Genomic DNA, 14,687 nt, shown 5'->3' on the forward strand with positions numbered 1-14,687 from the left:
AGCTAAATGCAAAGTCATTCAAAGTTAAAAGAATTATTTGAACAATGTTTACTGTAAGTGATTTGAGGATTAATGAAGACCTGAGATGTACGGAACTTTGGTTTGTGCATTTCTTTATCCGCCAAGATAAGATCACATTGAGGGTAGAGGGTACGTACTTCTGCCCTTATCTCCCACCCCACCAGCCCTCACATTTTGCCACCTCAACATAGTACCAATAATAGATGCATCTTCCCACCCCGTTTCCTTTCAGCATTCAGGATGGTCCGTTTCCTTCCTACTCCCTGTTCCATGTCTAGCAACAACACCCCTTCTCACCCCACTGCACCATTTTCCCTTTTACCTCTTCAGGCCCCTCTCCCCCCATTCTAACTGAGAGTAGGGAGGTCTGTTTTCCGGGGTCCCTCACTCTCTGTGACCATGTGGATTTCCCCGCAGTCACTCCAGTTTGCCCCCACATCCAAAAGACGTGCAGGTAGAACCATTGAGCACGGTAACTGTGGGAGATGGGTGGTGACACGGTCAGGGTGAGGTTACATAGAAACATAGAAACATAGAAAATAGGTGCAGGAGTAGGCCATTCGGCCCTTCGAGCCTGCACCGCCATTTATTATGATCATGGCTGATCATCCAACTCAGAACCCAGCCTTCCCTCCATACCCCCTGACCCCTGTAGCCACAAGGGCCATATCTAACTTCCTTTTAAACATAGCTAATGAACTGGCCTCAACAGTTTGCTGTGGCAGAGAATTCCACAGATTCACCACTCTCTGTGTGAAGAAGTTTTTCCTAACCTCGGTCCTAAAAGGCTTCCCCTCTATCCTCAAACTGTGACCCCTCGTTCTAGACCTCCCCAACATCGGGAACAATCTTCCTGCATCTAGCCTGTCCAATCCCTTTAGGATCTTATACGTTTCAATCAGATCCCCCCTCAATCTTCTAAATTCCAACGAGTACAAGCCCAGTTCATCCAGTCTTTCTTCATATGAAAGACCTGCCATCCCAGGAATCAATCTGGTGAACCTTCTTTGTACTCCCTCTATGGCAAAGATGTCTTTCCTCAGATTAGGGGACCAAAACTGCACACAATACTCCAGGTGTGGTCTCACCAAGGCCTTGTACAACTGCAGTAGTACCTCCCTGCTCCTGTACTCGAATCCTCTCGCTATAAATGCCAGCATACCGTTCGCCTTTTTCACCGCCTGCTGTACCTGCATGCCCACTTTCAATGACTGGTGTATAATGACACCCAGGTCTCGTTGCACCTCCCCTTTTCCTAATCGGCCACCATTCAGATAATAATCTGTTTTCCTATTTTTGCCACCAAAGTGGATAACTTCACATTTATCCACATTAAATTGCATCTGCCATGAGTTTGCCCACTCACCCAACCTATCCAAGTCACCCTGCATCCTCTTAGCATCCTCCTCACTGCTAACACTGCCACCCAGCTTCGTGTCATCCGCAAACTTGGAGATGCTGCATTTAATTCCCTCATCCAAGTCATTAATATATATTGTAAACAACTGGGGTCCCAGCACTGAGCCTTGCGGTACCCCACTAGTCACCGCCTGCCATTCTGAAAAGGTCCCGTTTATTCCCACTCTTTGCTTCCTGTCTGCTAACCAATTCTCCACCCACACCAATACCTTACCCCCAATACCGTGTGCTTTAAGTTTGCACACTAATCTCCTATGTGGGACCTTGTCAAAAGCCTTTTGAAAATCCAAATATACCACATCCACTGGTTCTCCCCTATCCACTCTACTAGTTACATCCTCAAAAAATTCTATGAGATTCGTCAGACATGATTTTCCTTTCACAAATCCATGCTGACTTTGTCCGATCATTTCACCGCTTTCCAAATGTGCTGTTATCACATCCTTGATAACTGACTCCAGCAGTTTCCCCACCACCGACGTTAGGCTAACCGGCCTATAATTCCCCGGTTTCTCTCTCCCTCCTTTTTTAAAAAGTGGGGTTACATTAGCCACCCTCCAATCCTCAGGAACTAGTCCAGAATCTAACGAGTTTTGAAAAATTATCACTAATGCATCCACTATTTCTTGGGCCACTTCCTTAAGCACTCTGGGATGCAGACCATCTGGCCCTGGGGATTTATCTGCCTTCAATCCCTTCAATTTACCTAACACCACTTCCCTACTAACATGTATTTCGCTCAGTTCCTCCATCTCACTGGACCCTCTGTCCCTTACTATTTCTGGAAGATTATTTATGTCCTCCTTAGTGAAGACAGAACCAAAGTAATTATTCAATTGGTCTGCCATGTCCTTGCTCCCCATAATCAATTCACCTGTTTCTGTTTGCAGGGGACCTACATTTGTCTTTATCAGTCTTTTCCTTTTTACATATCTATAAAAGCTTTTACAGTCCGTTTTTATGTTCTCTGCCAGTTTTCTCTCATAATCTTTTTTCCCCTTCCTAATTAAGCCCTTTGTCCTCCTCTGCTGAACTCTGAATTTCTCCCAGTCCTCAGGTGAGCCACTTTCTCTGGCTAATTTGTATGCTACTTCTTTGGAATTGATACTATCCCTAATTTCAGGTTAACAGACATGTGAGAGAATAAGTTACAGGAAATGGGATTGCTCTAAGTGCTGGCAGGGACTCGAATGGCTGAATATTACCCACACACACATATGTGTAGATGGATCCAAACCGATATTCAAACACCAACTCACACTCAACTCCAGAGAAACACAAAGCACACACAAAGTACATCCCGGCACAACTGAACTGCAAACAGCTCCTCCACAGAACTGCAAAATTGCCTGAACCACAGCAAAGAAGATAAAATATCCCTGAGATTAAAGGGGCAATGAGAATAGAGATTGAATTGGCAACCGTTTCGACTGACAGCAGAAGGGGCAAAGGCAGACCACTGGCACCTTAAAACCAGATGCTTTGGCCTGATGGGCCTGATCAGCCGTGGTTGGCAGCTCATCTAGAAGGGGAACTCTGATCTCACACCTCCACTGCTTTGTGGATATACCCTATTCATGGGGAAAGCTTCAGGAGTAAACCCCCAGGATTAAAACCAGAGCTGTAATCCCTACGATGACTGGCAACTCCTGCGACACTGCTGGTGCCAAACCGTGCCGGTCTCTACCGTTCCTTTGGATTCATCAGCTGCACACAGAGAGGGAGCCTAATGTATGGACAACAACTTGCTCTCCATATTGTCCTGGTCTGGCTTGCGTATTGACTTTGACGCAGACAGCTAGGACGCAATATACATATGTAAACGGGTGACCGTCGGATCTTATTCAATATCGTTAAAAGTGTACTTAGGCATCCATCCAGGTAATGCTAGAATAGTTGTCTGTGCCTTTAAGGGAGACGGTGATGTGATTACGCACACGCCGGATAGTGGGGAGACCATTTTGCTCTCTGCTGAAGACGTGGTAGGGCGTGGGAATCTGGTTCCTCCCAGAGTGTGCTGGGCATGGTGAGGAAAGGTGAGCATTAATAGACAATATCCATACTGTACTGCTGCCAAAGAACAACAAATTTCACAATATAAACCAGTGATAAAGCTCATTCTAAAGGAGATAGCCATGGAAACAATTAATGCAATGGCGGCTTCTTGCAAAATTCGACAGGATACAGAGTAAAATCTGAGAATTCGAGTAAAACTCAGCAGGTCAGGCATTTTGTGCTTTTATTCCTGATTTCTGACATCTAATTCAGAGACGATGAAAGAAATCCTGCAGATTGAAGAGTAAGGATGTGAAGTGGGCAGCCAGCACAGAGCACACCTGTGACCGTTTCCCTCAATAATAAATATGCCACTTTGGATGCTGTTGAAGGAGACAGCATTACGAGGGTGGGGGGCCATAGCGAATGGGTTTCTGACACTGAGTCTGACGCTGTGGCCCAGATGAGAAGAGAGGTGAAGAGGACTGCAGTAGTGATAGGAGATTCCATAGTCAGAGGAATAGAGGCAAGATTCTGTAGACATGATAGAGAGACCCAGATGGTGTGTTGCCTCCCAGGTGCCAGGGTCAAGGATGTCTCAGATCAGATCCACAGAACTTTAAAGCAGCCAGACGTCTTGGCACATATTGGCACCAATGACATAGGTAGGAAAGGTGAGGAGGTCCTGAAGAGAGATTCTAGGGAGATAGCTAGAAAGCTCAAAGCAGGAACTTCAGGGAAACAATCTCTGGATTGCTGCCTGTGCCTCCCACCAGTGAGGGTAAGAATAGGAGGATTTGGCAGATGAATGTGTTGCTGAGGAACTGGTGCAGGGGTGGGGGTTCAGATTCCTTGATTTCAGATCTCTTCTGGGGAAGATGCAACCTGTACTAAAGGGGTGGGTGACACCTGAACCCGAGGAGGACCAATAACCTTGCAGGCAGGTTTGCTAAAGCCTTTGGGGAGGATTTAAACTAGTTTGACAGTTAAACTAGTTTCATATAATGGGGCTGTCTAGGATCAGAGGGCACAGCCTCAGAATAGAGGGATGTCCATTTAGATGAGGAGGAATTTCTTTAGCCAGAGAGTGGTGAATCTTTGGAATTCATTGCTACAGCAGCCGTGGGTGCTGAGTTATTGGGTATAATGAAGGCAGAGTTTGATAGGTTCTTGATTAGTCATGGCATGAGGGGTACGGGGAGAAGGCAGGAGACTGAGGCTGAGAGAGAAATGGATCTGCCACGATCAAATGGCAGAGCAGACTTGATGGACCAAATGGCCTAATCCTGTACCTATATCTTATGGTCTTATGTCTAGTAGCAGGGAAAAACACTGCAGCGTATTGTAAAGGATGATAACAGAACTCTTAGAAAATAGCAGTGCGATTATGCAAAGAAAAGATGAAATATTGAAAAGGAAATTGTTTCTAACAAACTGAGTGAGGTCAAGGATACAACAGAAATGAGGGAACTAGGGGTTGTTTTGTATGGTTGGATTTACAGAAAACTTTTGATAAAGTCTCACTTCAAAGATTGATGTTCAGCATTGAAGGGATGTTCAACATTTGGGGATAATGTACCAACACTAATTGAAAATTGACCGACTCAGACGAACAGCGAATAGAATAAATGGAAACACGAGGAAATCTGCAGATGCTGGAATTTCAAGCAACACACATAAAAATGTTGGTGAACGCAGCAGGGTCAGTTTCAGAGTGGCAGACAACACTAGTGAGGTTCTGTAGGGGTCAGTGCCTGCTCACAGCTGTTCACAATATCTAACAAAGATTTAGGTGTGTTCTTGTGAATGAGGAATATTCACAGAAAAATGTAATATTTCTGACTTTGCCAACAATACAGTACTGGGTGGGACTGTGGTTGTCATAGGGATGCAAAGCAACTTCAGGATGGTATAGACCAGTTGAGTGTGGGAGAAGCACGTGGCAGGTGCAACATAATTTGGTAAATGCAAAGTCATTGGCAGGAGAACTGGAAAGATAGGGTTTTACTTCTCTTAGTGATTGGGAGGAGGAGTATGATGTTGAAAAGGAGAGATCAGCTGGGCAGGTCTTGAATGGTGGGGTTCAAAGGGCCAAGTGTTTCCTGCTGCCCCTAGATTTCTAGATTTCTGTGCACATACAGTGAAATACTGCGCGAGACGGGTGTATAAACAGCGGACAGAATGCACATCGAACAAATGAGCGCAGAGACCATTGTATTGCCTGAGTCACATTATCTCGAGCTCCAACGGTAATCTGATTGGTCCTTGTTATGTAGATACTAGACCATAAGACATAGGAGCAGAATTAGCCCATTTGGCCCATCAAGTCTGCTCCCTCATTCTATCATGACTGATTTATTTCCCCCTCAACCCCATTCTCTTGCCTTCTCCCCTGAACCGTTGATGCCCTTACTAATCTAGACCTATCAAACTTTGCTTGAAATTTATTCAATGACTTGGCCTTCACAGCAATGAATTCCATAGATTAACCACCCTCTGGCTCAAGTAATTCTTCCTTGTCACTGAAGGGTCCTAAAGGGTCGTCCTTCTATTCTGAGGCTATGCCCTCTGGTCCTAGACCCCCTGACATCCTCTCCACATCCAATTGGCCTTTCAATATTTGATACTTTATACTTGAAACGGTCTCCATATATTTGATATATTCAATAGGTTTCAGTGAGATCCTCCTCATTTTTCTAAACTCCAGCGAGTACAGGCCTAGAGCCATCAAATGTTCCTCACACATTAAACCTTTCATTCTTATGAACCTACTCTCCAATGTCAGCACATCTTTTCCTGGATAAGGGGCCCAAAACTGCTCACAAAAGTGCAGTCTGACCAGTGCCTTATGAAGCCTCAGCATTACATCCTTGCTCTATATTCTCGTCCTTTTAAAATGAATGTTAACATTGTATTTGACTGCTTTACCACTGACTTAACCTGCAAGTTAACCCTTAGAGAATCCCGAGTCCCTTCGCACCTCTGATTTCTGATTTGCTCTGCATTTAGAAAACAGTCTACACCTTTATTCCTTCTACTGAAGTGCATGACCATACACTTCCCTACATTATATTCCATCTGCTACTACTTTTCCCACTCTCCAAATCTGACTAAGTCCTTCTGTAGACACTCTGCTTCCTCAATGCTACCTGCCCCTCCACCTCTGTTTATATTGTCTACAGACTTGGCCACCAATTGGCTAGCAGTTCCATCATCCAAATCATTCACATATGACATGAAAAAAAGCGGACCCATCATTGACATCTGTGGAACACCACTAGACACTGGCAGCTAACCAGAAAAGGCCCATTTTATTCTCATTCTTTGTATCCTGCCAGTCAGCCAATCCTCTATCCATGCTAGTACCTTTCCTGTAATACCATGGGCTGTTACCTTGTTTAGCAGCCTCAAGTGAAACACCTTGTCAAAGTTCTGCTGAAACTCCAAGAAAACAACATCCACTGATTCTCCTTTGTCTTTCTTACCTGTTATTTCCTCAAAAAATTCCAAAAGGTTTGTCAGGCAAGATTTCCCCTTAAGGAAACAATTTTATCATGTTCCTCCAAGTACCCTGAAACCTCATCCTTAATAATGGACTCCAACATCTTCCCAACCACTGAAGTCAGGCTAGCTGGCCCATAATTTCCTGCCTTTTGCCTCCCTTGTTAAAGTGTGGATTGACATTTGCAATTTTCCAGCTCTCTGGAACCTTCCAAAATCTAGTGATTCTTGAAAGGTTACTGCTAATGCCTCCACCATGTCTTCAGCTACCTCCTTCCATTGGAATTATTCTATTTGAATAGCCTTGTGTTTCTTTGGAAAGTCCTCCCTACATTGTACAGAAACACCAATTATCAGTCTGGCTCCAGCTGTATTTTCCCAGCCCTCCTACTCCCAGAGTGTACTTTATACTTATACTTTATACATTATTGTCACCAAAAAATTGGTACTAAATGTACAACCATCACAGCGATATTTGATTCTGCGCTTCCCTCTCCCTGGATTACAAATATTAAATATTTAAAATATTTAAAATAGTAAAAATTAGTAAATATTAAAAATTTAAATTATAAATCATAAATAGAAAATAGAAAAATGGAAGGTAAGGTAGTGCAAAAAAAAAACCGAGAGGCAGGTCCGGATATTTGGAGGGTACGACCCAGATCCAGTTCAGGAGTCTTATCACAGTTGGAAAGAAGCTGTTCCCAAATCTGGCCATACGAGTCTTCAAGCTCCTGAGTCTTCTCCCGGAGGGAAGAGGGACGAAAAGTGTGTTGGCTGGGTGGGTCGTGTCTTTGATTATCCTGGCAGCATGCTCCGACAGCGTGCGGTGTAAAGTGAGTCCATGGACGGAAGATTGGTTTGTGTGATGTGCTGCGCCGTGTTCATGATCTTCTGCAGCTTCTTATGGTCTTGGACAGGACAACTTCCATACCAGGTTCAACACACACAAAATGCTGGAGGAACTCAGCAGGCCAGGCAGCATCTATGGAAAAAAGCACAGTTGATTTATTAGGCCGAAACATCGACTGTACTCTTTTCCATAGATGCTGCCTGGCCTGCTGAGTTCCTCCAGCGTTTAGTGTGTGTTGCTCGAGTTTCCAGCATCTGCAGATTTTCTCTTGTTTGTGCCCAGAAACGTGTTGTTGCAGCAGTTTGGTTCTGATGTGAGGAGCTCAGTGGGAACCCTGACTGAGGGGCATTTGCACAGTGGGAGTTACTACTGTTGGTCACTTCTATTGCGATTTCCTCCCATTAACCACAATCCTTTCACTAACCCTGTCTAAATGTACATTGCAGTAACGTCGGAGAGCTGTGTGTGAACTAACCCTGTCTAAATGTACTTTGCAATAACGTTGGAGAGCTGTGTGTGACAACCACTGGGACAGGAGGGAGGGGAGGTTAAGGAAACTCTGAGCTCCAATCTTTTGAAAAGATTTGTTGCCTGTCCCTTCAGTGCTGACTCATATAGCATTTTACAGCTGACATCCACTGATAGTGCAGAGATCCCTACAATGACCTGCTGAGCAATTCTCCTTGACAGCCGGTTCCAGTCACACCTTTTTAACCACCTCAGCTGAAAACGTTTGTCCCTAAGTTGGGCCCAGTGGCCTGTTTCCGTGCTGTACGACTCTGCGACGGTGTAAAGGTGAGGCAGTGGTGCAGTGCTAGAGCTGCTGCCTGACAGCTCCTGCGGCTCTTGTTCAATGCTGACCTCCAGTGCTGTCTGTGTGGTGTTTGCAGGTGCCCACTCTGATGATGTGCACTTCCCACAGGGGCTCTGGTTTCCTCCCACATCCCAATGAAATGTGGGCTCGTTAGGTTAAGTGGTCCCTAGTGTGGGTGGGAGGTGATGGCGACGTGGGGAGAATAACGTGGGATTACTAGTATTACTGTGAAATTGGGGGATTACTAGTATTACTGTGAAATTGGGATCTTCATTCCCCTCGTGTGGACTGAACTGACTGAAGGGTCTGTTCCTGTCTTGGTGCTCCTATGGACAGACACTTGAATCAGCGCCTGGCATTCATGTCCAACACTCTGACTTCCCTGCTCTGCTGTGCCCTCAAACTGAGCTACCCTGATGCAGGTAGGAAAGGTGAGGAGGTCCTGAAGAGAGATCTTAGAAAGCTAAAAAGCAGGCTCTTCAGGGTTGCTGTCTGTGCCACACGCCAGTGAGAGTAAGAATAGGAGCATTGGCAGATAAATGCGTGGCTGAGGAATTGATGTAATGGGAAAAGGTTTCAGATTTCTGGATCATTGGGATCTCTTCTGGGGAAGGTATGACCTGTACAAAAGGGATGGGTTACGCCTAGGCCAAAGGGGAACCAATAACCTTGTGGGGAGGCTTGCTAGAGCTGTTCAGGAGGGTTCAAACTAATTTGGCAGGGTGATGGGAGCCGGAGTGATAGAGCTGGCGGTGGGGTAGTTGGTTTACAAACAGAGGCAGTGTGTAGTGAGGAGAGGCTGGTGATAGGGCAAAATTGTTGTCAATGGGATGAGTTGCAATGTAAAAGTGGGACAAAATCAAAAAGGGTGATGAACACAGGACTGAAGGTGTTATGTTTGAATGCGAGCAGTATACGAAATAAGGTAGATGAACTTGTAGCACAGTTAGAGTTTGGTGTGTATAATGACGTGAGCATCACTGAATTGTGGCTGAATGAACATTATACTCTGAGCTGTGTATCCAAGGATTCAGATTGTATCAAAAGTACAGGCACGTAGGCAGAGAGGGTGAGGTGGTGCTCTTGATAAAAAACAAAATCAAGCCATTAAAAAGAGGTGGCATAGGATCAGAAGGTACAAACCATTGTGGGTAAAGCTAAGAAACTGCAAGGGTAAAAAGACCCTGACGGGAGTTATATACAGACCTCCGAACGGAAGCAAAGATGTGGTCTACAAATTACAGTCAGACCTAGAAAACGCATGTCAAAAGGGCAATGTTACTATAGTCATGGGGGGATTTCAATATGCAAGTACAGTAGATTGGAAAATTCAGGTTGTTGTTGATTCCAAGAAGGGGAATCTCTAGAATGCCTATGAAATAGCATTCGAGAGCAGCCATTTTTAGAGCAGCTCATGCCAGAGCCTACTAGGGGATTAACTAGTCTGGGTGTAGTAATGAATCAGAATTGATTAGAGAGCTTAAGATAAAGGAACTCTTAGGGGACAGTGATCATAATATGATAGAATTCACCCTGCAATTTGAGAAGAAGCTAAAGTCAGATGTATCAGTATTACAGTGGAGTAAAGGGAATTACAGATAGACGAGAGGGAAGCTGGCCAAATTGATTGGAAGGAAACACTAGCAGAGATGATGGCGGAACAGCAATAGCTGGAGTTTCTGGGAGCAATTTGGAAGGCACAGGATGGATACCTCCCAAGGATGAAGAAGTATTCTAAAGGCAGGATGACGCAACTGTGGCTGACAAAAGAAGTCAAAGTCAACATAAAAGCCAAAGAGAGGGTATATAGCAGAGTAAAAATTAGTGGGAAGCTTTTAAAAACCAATGGAAGGCAATTTATAAAGTCATAAGGAAGTATAAGATGGAATACGAAGGTCAGCTATCTGTGGACCAGCTATAATGAAAGGGCAGAGCAGACTCAGTGGGCCATCTGGGCTACGTCTGCCCTATATCTAATGATCTAACCCAGGTCAATAAGCAGGTGAAATCCCAATGGCTGTAATTTGATGGCGAGCAGGGTTATCCAGCAGACCAGACCAGACTAATGTCCCAAATGTTAGCGTGGTCCTTGGTCACAGTTAGCATGGGGACAATCAGAATCAGGTTTATTACCGTTGATGTGAAATTTGTTGTTTTGTGGCAGCAAACACACAAAATCACAAGAAATTATTTAAAAAATTCATAAATAGACTCATAGATTCATAGTCTCTGCATGCATACTGGCTCTGTGGCCCAACGAGTCCATGCTGACCACTATGCACACCCAGTTAGTCCCAATTTTCTGCAGTTGACCCAGATCCTTCCAAGTCCCACTGTCCATGTACCTGTCCAATTGTTTCTTAGCACTTAGCAACTCAGTAACAGCGCAAAAATAAGGAAGAATGAAGTGGCGTTCATGGGTTCATGGACCACTCAGAAATCTGATGGCAGAGTGGAAGAAGCTGCTCCTGATTTGTTGAGTATGGATGTTCAGGCTCCTGTACCCCCACCCCACCAACGAGAAGAAGGAATGCCCTGATGCTGAGGGTCCTTGGACATAGACGCCTCAGATGTAGACGGCTCAGACGTAGACAGCTCAGATGTAGACGCCTCAGACGTAGACGGCTCAGACGTAGATGGCTCAGACGTAGACAGCTCAGACGTAGACAGCTCAGATGTAGACAGCTCAGACGTAGACAGCTCAGATGCAGACGCCTCAGACGTAGACGGCTCAGACGTAGATGGCTCAGACGTAGACAGCTCAGACGTAGACAGCTCAGACGTAGACGCCTCAGACGTAGACGGCGCAGACGTAGATGCTGACTTCTTGAGGCACCCCCTCTTGAAGAGGCCCTCGATGGCTGGGAGTGTTGTGCTGTGGTGGAGCTGGCTGGCTCTACAACACCCTGCAGCCTCTTTCAATCTGTGCGTAGGAGCCTCCATATCAGCAGCTGATGCAACAAGTCAGAATGCTCTGTAGAAATTTGCGTGTCTCTATGGTAAGTACCAAATCTCTTCAAGCTCCAAATGAAGTCAACCCTTCTTCCGAATTGTATAATATGTTCGGCCCAGGATAGATCCTTGATGTTGACACGGAGGAACAAGAGAACCGAAGGAGCTGCAAGTAAGGAAGGAGATGGCTTACGAAAATGGCTTAGGAGCATTGAAATAGGCTCAGATTCTCCATTTCACTGCCCCTCTGACCTCACTGTCCAGCCTCTCTGCAGACCACGACCAAGGCTGGAGGAACAGCTCCCCACCTTCCATGTGGCCTTGCACAGCAACGCCTGCCACTCAAAGTTCAAGGTAAATTCAATATAAAATAATTGCAGATATGGGCAGAAACATGACAGATGGAGTTTATCATGGCTGCTGAGCAGCGAGATCCCGGGGCTGAAGTTCATAGCTCCTTGAAGGTGGCAACACAGGTTGATGGGTGGTTAAGAAGGCTTATGGAACTCTTGCTTTTATTGGTCGAGACATTGAGTTCAAAAGTCATGAACTTATGTTGCAACTGTATAGAACTCTTGTAAAGCCACATCTGAAGTGTTGTGTACAGCTCTGGTCACCCCTCCAGGAAGGATACTGAGGCTTTGGAGAGGGTGCAGAAGAGGTTTACCAAGATGCCTCCTGGTCTAGAGGGCATGTGCTATCATGAGAGGCTGGACAAAATGAGGTTGCTTTCTTTGGAGTGGCGAAGGCTGAGGGGAGATCTGATAGAGGTTTATAAGATTGAGAGGCATAAATAGAGTAGACAAGGAGCATCTTTTCTCCGGGTAGAAATGTCTAATACCAGAGGGCAGGCATTGGAGGTGAGAGGGAATAGGTTCAAATGAGGTGTGAAGGGTAAGTTTTTTTACTCAGAGAGTGGTGAATGCTTGGAAGACATTGCTTGGTATAGTGGTAGAGGCAAATACTTTAGAAGATTTTAAGAGATGTTTCGATAGGTAAATGAACATGAGGAAGATGAACGGATATAGACATTATGCAGGTAGGAGAGATTAGTTTTGGTGGGTTTATTTACTTATCTTTTTAGCTGGTTCAGCACAACATTGTGGGCTGTTGTATGTTCTATGTAAACTTATTATCAAAGTACATATATGTCACAATATACAACCCTGAGATACATTTCCTTCCAAGCTTTCACAGTGAATACAAGAAACATGATAGAATCAATGAAAGACCGCACCCAACAGAACAGACAAACAACCAATGTGCAAAAGAGAACGAACTCTGCAAATACAAAAATAAATTAAAAATAAATCATAATAATGTTTAAAATAAATAAGCAATAAATATGGAGAGCATGAAATGCAGAGTCCTTGGAAGTGAGTTCATAGGTTGTGGGAATGGTTCATTGATGGGGCAAATGAAGTTCTCCCCAGTAGTTTAAGAGCCCGATGGTTGAGAGGTAGTAACTCTTCCTGAAGCCGGCGATGTGAGTCCCGAGGCTTCGGTACCACCTTCCTGATGGCAGCAGTGAGAAGGAAGCATGGTCTGGATGGTGGCGGTCCTTGATGATGGATGCTCTTTTCCTGTGACAACACTGTATGTAGATGTGCTCAATGGTGAGGAGTGCTTTACCCTTCTGAGTTCAACAATTTCAGGCAACCAGCCTTTCCTGTTTGTAGGCCAGAAGATCATAAGAAGTAGCCATTCGGCCCCTGGTTCTACGAGAAGCATCGAGAGGGAAGATAGTCATCGTCTTTCTCCTGAGCATAGAAATGTCAAGCATCAGAGGAAGAAGCTTGAAGGTGAGAGGAAGCATGTTTAAAGGAGATTTATGAGGCAAGTTTTTACAGAGAGAATTGGTAAGTGTTTGGAACAGACTGCCCCGGGAGGTGGTGGAAACAGACTTGAAGCAATGTTTTAAGAGGCAATTAGATAAACATATGAACAGGCAGGGAATGGAAGACAGTTTCATTTGGCAAAAATAATCAGCACAGACATCATGGGCCAAAGGGGCTGATCCTGTGCTGTACTGTTCTGTGTTCTATGTTCAATCTTGTGAATGTCTTCTACACCCTCTCCAAACTCTTAATATCATCTCGGAGGCGTGATGATTTGATTTAGGCACAATACACCACCTGGATTTCAGCCATTGAATTACAAAATGTTCTGCTATTTTCACTCTGTTTTTCCACTTACAAAACCAAGGATTCATATCATTTTTCACAATCCTTAACTTATGCTACCATCTTCAGACATTTCCTATGAATGCAGCGTGTACGTTGCAATGTGTTTGTGGTGCTTCTGCAAGTTAAGCTCTCCACTATAGTTGTACATTAATGCACTTGTGCATATGGTGATAAACTCAACTTTGTCCACACTCCCATCTTGTATTCTCCATTTCAAAGTCACACCATTCAGTTTATTTTCCTCCTCATTCCCATCATTCTGTGTAAAAATGCTTCTTCTATGTATTTACATCTGAGAAATCCATCCCATTCTTTTGGATATTTTCCTGTCTCCCAAATTTTTACTGCATTTCTAAATGTTGGTTCATTTGGGTACTGTGAAATCCTGCTGTCATTCTCAAATTTAGGTCATTACAGTTCAAAGTAAATTAACAGAGACTAAGAAGAGATCCTTTCCTTCAGTCTAAAATCAAACACATGTACTGCTTCAATCACACTGATTCTTTAATCCCAACAGCTTCAAGTTTGCTAATTTATATCATGTGACATACTGATTAAATGCCTTTTAAAAGATGACACAGACTATGTCAAACACTCAACCATCAACTTGCACAAATAATTCAGTCAACTTGGTCAATCGTGATTGGTCTTTAATAGATGTGCGTTGGATTTCATTCACCCACATAACAATTCATTTGGTCTCACCCACTCAGTCTCTTTGTCTTTCCTCAAGCGAGACTGGGATGTATTGGGCGATTGTACATCTCATCTTTTATTCCAGTCCTAATACCATCTATAAAGTTGCTGATGATACAACCATTGTTGGTAGAATCTCAGATGGAGATAAGAGGGTACATAGATGCGATATGCCAACTAGTGGAGTGGTGTCACAGCAACAACCTGGCACTCAATGTCAGTAAGATGAAAGAGCTGATTGTGGACTTCA

This window comes from Mobula hypostoma, chromosome 18, assembly GCF_963921235.1.
Source record: "Mobula hypostoma chromosome 18, sMobHyp1.1, whole genome shotgun sequence".
NCBI classification, from domain to species: domain Eukaryota; kingdom Metazoa; phylum Chordata; class Chondrichthyes; order Myliobatiformes; family Myliobatidae; genus Mobula; species Mobula hypostoma.